The 8,664-nt window shown below is 36.1% G+C and overlaps 1 long non-coding RNA gene across 1 annotated transcript in view; it reads right to left on the bottom strand.

Moving 5' to 3' along the window:
• Positions 1-8,464, bottom strand: part of LOC121026645 (uncharacterized) — a 13,757-nt gene extending 5,293 nt beyond the window's left edge. Inside the window, exons 1-2 of the long non-coding RNA XR_005788408.1 lie at positions 8,250-8,464; positions 8,107-8,149 (exon numbers count right to left, since the gene is read on the bottom strand). This is a non-coding gene — a long non-coding RNA (uncharacterized LOC121026645). The remainder of the gene's footprint in view (positions 1-8,106; positions 8,150-8,249) is intronic.
• Between the last annotated feature and the right edge of the window lie 200 nt (positions 8,465-8,664).

Here is an 8,664-nt window from a genome sequence, read left to right as displayed (position 1 = left end):
GAAACAGATACGTAGCATCTGGAAAATGCAAAGAATGCTGAATTTTGTGAAAGGGAAGTAATGAAGCTCCCATAGCCTTAACTCCCTACCCATCCAGCTCTATTCTCAAATCATGGGCATGCTGTGAGAACTTTCCAGTAATCAGCTGCACCCACAAGCTATACAGTATTGGTCAGGAAGACAGTTCACCAAGTCAAAAAGCTTTAGCCATGTTATCCTTGTCAACTGAGGTAAATGGTTCCTGTTTTATGTTTCAGAGGTCTGTCCCTTCACACACTAAAGGTTACTAAAGAAATATCAACTCTTGGGGCACCTTGGGTGGCTCAGTCAGTTAAGCGTCTGACTCTTGATCTCAGCTCAGGTCTTGATTTCAGGGTCATGAGTTCAAGCCCGTGTGGGGCTCCACGCCAGGCATGAAGCCTGAGAAAGAAAGGAAGAAAGGAAGAAATATCAACTCCTTATCTTGCTAGACCTGTGTTCTCCATTCTGACCTCATCATTATGATGAGAAAGGAGACATTACAGATTGACGATCAGATTTTTTGCATTTGCTATGCAGAAAATGATACCTAGAAAGAGCAAGGAAATCCTGACACCCTACAACCTCATCAAAAATAAATTTCTACTGTTAGTATGAGCCATTCAGTTTGTCAGTGTAACAAGAGACTGCAGCTCTACACAAGCAACATAACAATTACATGTGAAAAACGGTTACATGAATGTGATCGTGGGGGAAAAGTTGGGACCTGAGGACAAAGGCACCACGATCAATGGAATCTAGTCCCAGGTCTGTCAATAATTAGTGTTCTAGAAGTCACTTAACCTAAGATTCTCAATTTCCTTGTCAACAAAAATGGTATCATAAGATACTCTCTAAAGTCACTTCTAGTGGCTATGTTCAATTATTCTAAAATAAAACCCCACAACTGACCTATAATTGTACTGAATTCCAAGCATCCTTTACCCAACATATTCACTAAGCTCTACAAAACTCCAAAAAGACCTAAAAGTTATGCTATTTGCACCACACCTTTCTGATTATTAACATTAAAAATGAGAAAACATTTTAATGTAAATCATTTTTTCCTTATATAAACCAAGGTATAGGGATTAACTTACACAAGTTTTAAGATCAAGTGACAGCTCTCCAAGGAAAATAAACCTTAATATGGGTTCTTGATCAAGGGCAACATAAACCCTTTCCTTTGATAAAATAGCAAGTATTAAGAAAGCAGCAGATTTGCTCAGTAAAACCCCACAGCTTTAAGGTAAGTTCCAGTTTAACTAATCAAGACCATGGTTACTAGCCTAGAAAACAGAACTAATAAACCAACACTCTTTAAACCAAGAAAATTGCTGTGACCTTTCCCCACCATCCTTTTCCAAATAACTAAGTTCTTACAACAGAAATCAAACACAATCCCAGGTCAAAATTATTGTCATTATATTTTGTCACTATTTTGGAAGTGATTTTTCCCTTTCAATATATGAGTTGAACACTACTATTTAATGAGTGCTTATCCTGTTCCAGGCACTGTTCTAAATGCTTTAGATATATTAACTCATTTGGTCTTCATGCTTCTCAGGTACATCCCATTATCATTCCTGTTTATGAAGAGGAAACCAAGGCATAAAAAGGTCATGTAAACACCCAATAAAATAAATCTCCTAAATGGCAGAGCAAGAATTTAAATCCAAGAAGTTTGACCCTGGAGCTGGTACTCCTGACCACTGCATCATACTGGCTCTTTCAAGTCAAGACCTAAAAAACGCTCCTATTTATATGAAATATCCAGAGTATATAAATCCATACAGGAAGTAGACAGGTGGTTGCCTAGGACTGGTGGGGGGTGAAGTAGGTGGAAGGGAAATGGAGAATGGAGTTTCTTTCTGGGGGACAAAAGTTTTCTAGAATTGATCGTGGTGATAGTTGCACAACTCTATGGATATACTAAAAATCACTGACTTATACACTTTACGTGGGTGAATCATATCTCAATAAAACATTTTTAACGCGACTTTATTGCCAATTGGAGCAGAGATCAAAAGCTTCTTCACTCAAAAAAAAAGTCCTTCTTTGGGGCACCTGGGTAGCTCAGTCGGTTGAGCATCCGACTTTAGCTCAGGTCATGATCTCGCGGTCCGTGAGTTCGAGCCCCGCGTTGGGCTCTGTGCTGACAGCTCAGTGCCTGGAGCCTGCTTTGGATTCTGTGTCTCCCTCTCTCTCTGCCCCTCCCCTACTCGTGCTCTGTCTCTCTCTCTCTCTCTGTCAAAAATTAATAAACATTAAAAAAAAAAAAAGTCCTTTTGGGCGCCTGGCTGGTTCAATCTGCACAGTATGCAACTCTTGATGCTGGGAGTTAGGAGTTCAAGCCGCATGTTGGGTACAGAGTTTACTTAAATAAATAAACTTAAAAAAAAAAGGTAGAAAAAAAGTCCTTCTGAAAAACACCCTTCAGATCACACTTCTTGAACTCACTGGTCTCTGTGCCACACAGTTCATTCAAGTAAGGAGCTGGTTCTTTCAGTCATGGCTCTTCCTACATAAATGTCACATGGAATACCAAGAAGAGCTTTCCCTCCATATGGTCAACTAATCTTCGACAAAGTAGGAAAGACTGTACAACGGAAAAAAGACAGTCTCTTCAACAAATGGTGTTGAGAAAATTGGATGGTGACATGCAGAAGAATGAAGCTGGACCACTTTCTTACACCACACACAAAAATAAATTCTAAATGGACGAAAGACCTAAATATGAGACAGGAAACCATCAAAATCCTAGAGGAGAACACAGGCCGAAACCTCTTTGACCTTGGCTGGAAGCAGCGTAATAGACACGTTGCAGAAGGCAAGGGAAACAAAAGGAAACATGAACTATTGGACTTCATTAAGATAAAAAGCTTCTGCCCAGCAAAGGAAACAATCAACAAAACTAAAAGACAGCCTACAGAAAAGATATTTGCAAATGACATATCTGATAAAGGATTAGTATCCAAAATCTATAAATAACTTATCAAACTCAACACCCCCCCCAAAAAAAACCCCAGTTAAGAAATGGGCAGAAGACATGAATAGATAGTTTTCCATAGGAGACATCCAGATGGCTAACAGACACATGAAAAGATGTTCAACATCACTCATTATCAAGGAAATACAAATCAAAACCATGATGAGATACCACCTCCCACCTGTCAGAATGGCTAAAATTAGCAACACAAGAAACAACAGGTGTTGGTGGGGACGTAGAGAAAGGGGAACCCTATTGCACTGTTGGTGGGAATGCAAACTGGTGCAGCCACTCAGGAGAACAGTATAGAAATTCCTCAAGAAACTAAAAATAGAACTACCCTACAATCCAGCAATTGCACTATTAGGTATTTAGCCAAAGGATACAAAAATACAGATTTGCAGAGAGAGTCCAAATGTCCATCAACTGATGAATGGATAAGGAAGATGTGATACACACACACACACACACACACACACACACACACTGGAATATTACTCAGCCATAAAAAAGAATGAAATCTTGCCATTTGCAATGAAATGAATGGAGCTAGAACGTATTATGCTAAGCAAAATAAGTCAACCAGAGAAAGACAAATACTATATGATTTCACTCATATGTGGAATTTAAGAAACAAAAGAGATGAACATATGGGAAGTTGGGGGAAGAGAAGAGAAGGAAACAAACCACAAGAGACTCTTAATGATAGAGAACAAAGTATGGGTAGATGGAGGGAAGTGGGTAGGAAATGGGCTACATGGGTGATGGGCACTAAGGAGGGCACTTGTGATAAGCACTGGGTGTTGTATGTAAGTGATGAATCACTGAATTCTACTCCTGAAACCAATATTGCACCGTATTGTAACTAACTAAAATTTAAATGAAAAAAAAAATAAATAAATACCTGGAAAAAAAAAAAAAAGAACTCTCCTCCCATTTTAAATTCTCAAGGGCATAGGGTATTTTCCAAGCCTCTTTCACATCTGCCAATCAAACCAAGACTGCAAAGCTAAACAGAGGACACCTTCTTGTACCAAAAATATCACTTAAAGATTCGAGATAAAAGCTTAAATACTATTCCCACAGGGAACAGACAACTTTAAATATTATTTCTATATTAGCACACAGCTATAGAGTAGATCAGAATGCATAAGACTAAGATAAAACACGAGACTTCAAGAGCTAGGCTGGCTCTATGTAGTCACTCTCCCTGTGATTAAGAGCGGATGAGTTGGAGTTGCAGAGAAGCAGGACTTTAGACCAGAGCTTCTCAAAGTATAGTCCACAGACTGATGCCAGTCCACAAACTCTTGTTACTAATCCATGATAAAAAATAAATATCCAACTTGAGAATAATTATTTAGAAAGTCTTACAGAAATCTGATACTGCCATAACAAATTTGGACTTTTATTTTGCATTTCTTTCATTTTTCTCCTGTTCATTTTTCTAAATATGCATTTAGATTGCATTTCATAAAAGCATGGTCCACAACAGATTGGAATTTTTTAAAAATCCAACTGGCCCTTCAATACAGATAGTGTGTGAAGTACTGCTCTCACCACTGGGAAGGGTAAAATGCATGATGATGTCCCTGTTGTTTACAGAGAAGAAATCTGTTGAGACAAATACTGTCTGCATATCTAATCCATCCAGATCAAGAATTAATCTTTCCAACGGCACCTGGGTGGCTCAGTCGGTTAAGTGTCCCAACTCTTGATTTCCGGCTCAGGTCACAATCTCATGATTGTGAGATCGAATCCTGCATCTGCTGGTGCTGTCTGCTGTCTCCCTCTCTCTCTGCCCCTCCCCTGTTCTCTCTCTCTCTCTCAAAAATAAACATTAAGAAAAATAAAGAATTAATCTTTCCCTTGGATTCATCCTTATTTAAAACTCCCTCTACTAATAGTGAATTTTCACTCTGGACATATTTAAAATATAGTGATTATAGTCCTTGGGTACCCATCATAGCTTAAGCCTCAGAAACACCTACATCCAGATGATATTAATGGTAATCAACACAGAGAAAAAAAATCTGACAAATATTTATGAGAGAGAAGGCACACTTTAAATGTAGGCTCCTAAAGACAAAAGTCACTCAAATGGAACAAAAGAAACTGAAACCTAAAAACAAACTAAACAAAAAATTTTCTTCTAAAGTCACAGGATCTAAGGTATGTGTGGCTGTTAACTAACTTGGATTTAAATTTTATTATTATTAAATATAATTTATTGTCAAATTGGTTTCCATACAACACCCAGTGCTCATCCCAACAGGTGCCCTCCTCAATGCCCATCACTCACTTCCCTTCTCCCCCAGCCGTGACCAACCTTCACTTTGTTCTCAGTATTTAAGAGTCTCTTATGGTTTGCCTCCCTCCCTCCCTCTCTGTAACTTTTTTTTCCCCTTCCCCTCACTCATGGTCTTTTGTTAAGTTTCTCAGGACCCACCTATGAGTGAAAACATACAGTATCTGTCTATCTCTGCCAGCCTTATTTCACTTAGCATAATACCCTCCAGTTCCATCCACGTTGCTACAAATGGCCAGATTTCATTCTTTCTCATTGCCAAGTAGTATTCCATTGTATATATAAACTACATCTTCTTTAACTTGGATTTAAATTTTATAAATAAATAAATAAATCCAAGATGCTACCACTGAGCTTTTATATAAATTAATTATTATGAATTAATAATATTATAAATTAATAAATTATAAATTAATAAATATATACTTATATATTATATTATCTATTTACATATTATATAAAATTATAAAAATATGTATAATATATATTACTTATATATTATATAAAATTATAAGAATATATATATGTATTTTATATATAACATATTTATGATGAATATATATAAATTAATAAATTAAATAAAATAAATTATAAATAATTTATTTATTTATATAAATATAAATTATATTTAATATAATTTAAAAATAAATGTATTAATATTGTCAAAAAATAAGGTATGTATGGATAGCAGCTGGAGGAAGTGGAGGAATGGCAAATCATTCCTTTGGGAATCCCAAAAGCACTCTTCTTTACCTATACACCCTTGATTCTGAATCTTGTTTCACTGTTTTTAAGTGTGCACGATGGAAACAAAACTTAGATTATGATTCTTTCCTAAAGACTGTTCTACTGTGCCTGGATTTCCTTCCAAAACAATAAAAGCTATTTTGAGAAAAATTCAAATCCATTTCAAAGTTAGCACAGCAATCCCAACTTGCATTTCATAAACATATAAGTGAAACAAATTGTTTGGATAATCACAACTGAGAATAGAACTCTCAAATACATAAAAACTCACAGCCTAATGCTATCTAGATTAATATTCATCTCTTAGGATGACAAGGTGTCTTCTTTTAAGACCTTTTGTCAATTTCACTTCTGAGTATCAACGGTACTTTAAATAAAACAAACCCTACTTCATTTGATGTGCAGCTTTTAAAAAAGGCATTACAAAACACCTGTAGGTCACTCAAGTGACTAAAATACTGAACAAATTCTGATATACATTTGAGTTTAACTTCTAACAAGACAGGGATACACGGAGTGACTGACTAAAAGAAAAACTATAATAAAAACTAAAAATAAAAAAGGCTATCCAAATTATCTTCTTAGCCTTGAAACTCATACAGAAAGGTGAAAAAGAGAGCCATGAAAACCAGGTATAATCTCAAAAGGAAGAGTGTGCAGTGTAATGCACCAGGACTCCAATAACAACAAGTCAGTTTATCCTGTAATGCAGCTTACCCTGAGACCTGGAAGTCCAATTCAACACTCACTACATTCAGAACTGCATGTGTAGACTTTGTAAGGAAAATGTTAACTGAAATGAGGAAAAATCCTATAAGACCCCTCTATCATTTATTTCATTAATGGACAAACATACTAAGAAATTCCAATAATTCCAAGTTAGAACAAAAGTCCTACTGGGATTTCTCAAAAGCATTTCTTTTAACCAAGATACCATTTCTTTTTTATACAATTCATGAAGGCTGACTTGCAAATGTATAGGAAAGAACTCTGGAAACATTTACAAGGAAAGGAGAAAATGCTTTTACAAATTAAAATGTCAAATCTCCCAAATCAGATTAACTAAACTAAATTAAAAGGATATTAGAAGTAACCACTAAAGGAAAGGGAATAATGGAGTGCCTATGCTTCATAGGGTTCTAACTGTGTGTGGTCTAAGATGTTGAATGTTCTGGTCACTACAAGTCTGAAAAGCTGTTTTGAAAGTGAAACAAAAGAGGCAACCTGAAAAATTTCAACAATTAGGACCACACAAAGGGAGAATTTGAAAGAGACCAGTAACACCAAATTTAATAATAATAGCAAACGCTTATATGTGTTTACTATACACCAGGCACTATTCCAAGTCTTTACATATATTAACTCACACAAACTATTACAAGTAATTGATGGCCATGCTTCATAACCAGATTCACTCTATTGTATTTTTTTTTTAAGTCACTGCTTTTACAGTTCTTGGTAAGCTTTCAAATCCCAAACTGAAAGTAAACTACTTACTATAAATCCCCAAACATACCAACGTTGCTGGTTTTCACTCTCTTCACTATTTCAACGATTTATTGCTCCTTGATGTTTTACCTCATTACAACATAACAGTTTTTATTTTTTATAATTTTTTAAAAAAAATTTTTAATGCTTATTTATTTTCGAGACAGGGAGAGACAGAGCATGAACAGGGGAGGGTCAGAGAGAAAGAGAGGAAGACACAGAATCCAAAACAGGCTCCAGGCTCTGAGCTGTCAGCACAGAGCCGACGCAGGGCTCGAACTCACGGGCCACAAGATCATGACCTGAGCTGAAGTCGGACGCCCAACCGACTGAGCCACCCAGGCGCCCCCATAACAGTTATTTTAAAAATTGAACCAACTAAAATCAAAAAAGACATGGCTGGCATCGCAAAACTAAGAATCACAATCACTGACTTGCTAGGCTGAAACTGAGTTTGCATTCTAAAATTCTATTTCAATTCATTTTCACATATTAAGAGTATAATCAATATTCTTAGTATAAAATTCAACAAAAACACCACATGAAAAATAATTACCTGAATTTGAATCTGGAAAAGACAAATAGCAAATATTGGTTTTCTGAAAAAGAAAACAAAAGCTATATATGTTGATACACATACACCAATAAAAACAAACAGAAACACCATAGTAGACTATACAGAGCAACATTGTTACTTACTTCCTTATCAGTAAGTTTGGAATGTTGAGGATAAATTACCTGGAAGAAAAAGAATTAAATTTTGTTAGACAAATATATTGAGTGTATATTATAAACATTAGTAGGTACTTCTATTACTAGTTGGCTATGGTCAAATAGTTTTAAGACATAGTTCACAAGGGGCACCTGGGTGGCTCAGTTGGTTAAGCGTCCAAACCTTGATTTTGGCTCAGGTCATGATCTCACACTTCATAAGATCAAGCATCTCACATCGGGCTCTGTGCTGAAAATGCAAAGCCTGCTTGGGATTCTCTCTTGCCCTCTTTTTGCCCCTCTTCTGCTTGCTCTCACTCTCTCTCTCAAAATAAATAAATAAACATTAAAGAAATAGTTCACAAACTCCAATAATGAAACATAAAAGAAGCTTGGGAGAATT

Source organism: Herpailurus yagouaroundi, unplaced genomic scaffold (genome assembly GCF_014898765.1).
Source record: "Herpailurus yagouaroundi ecotype Mexico unplaced genomic scaffold, PumYag 150361, whole genome shotgun sequence".
NCBI lineage: Eukaryota > Metazoa > Chordata > Mammalia > Carnivora > Felidae > Herpailurus > Herpailurus yagouaroundi.
Note: the sequence above shows the minus strand (reverse complement) of the source record. Positions and strands in the feature narration are given on the sequence as shown.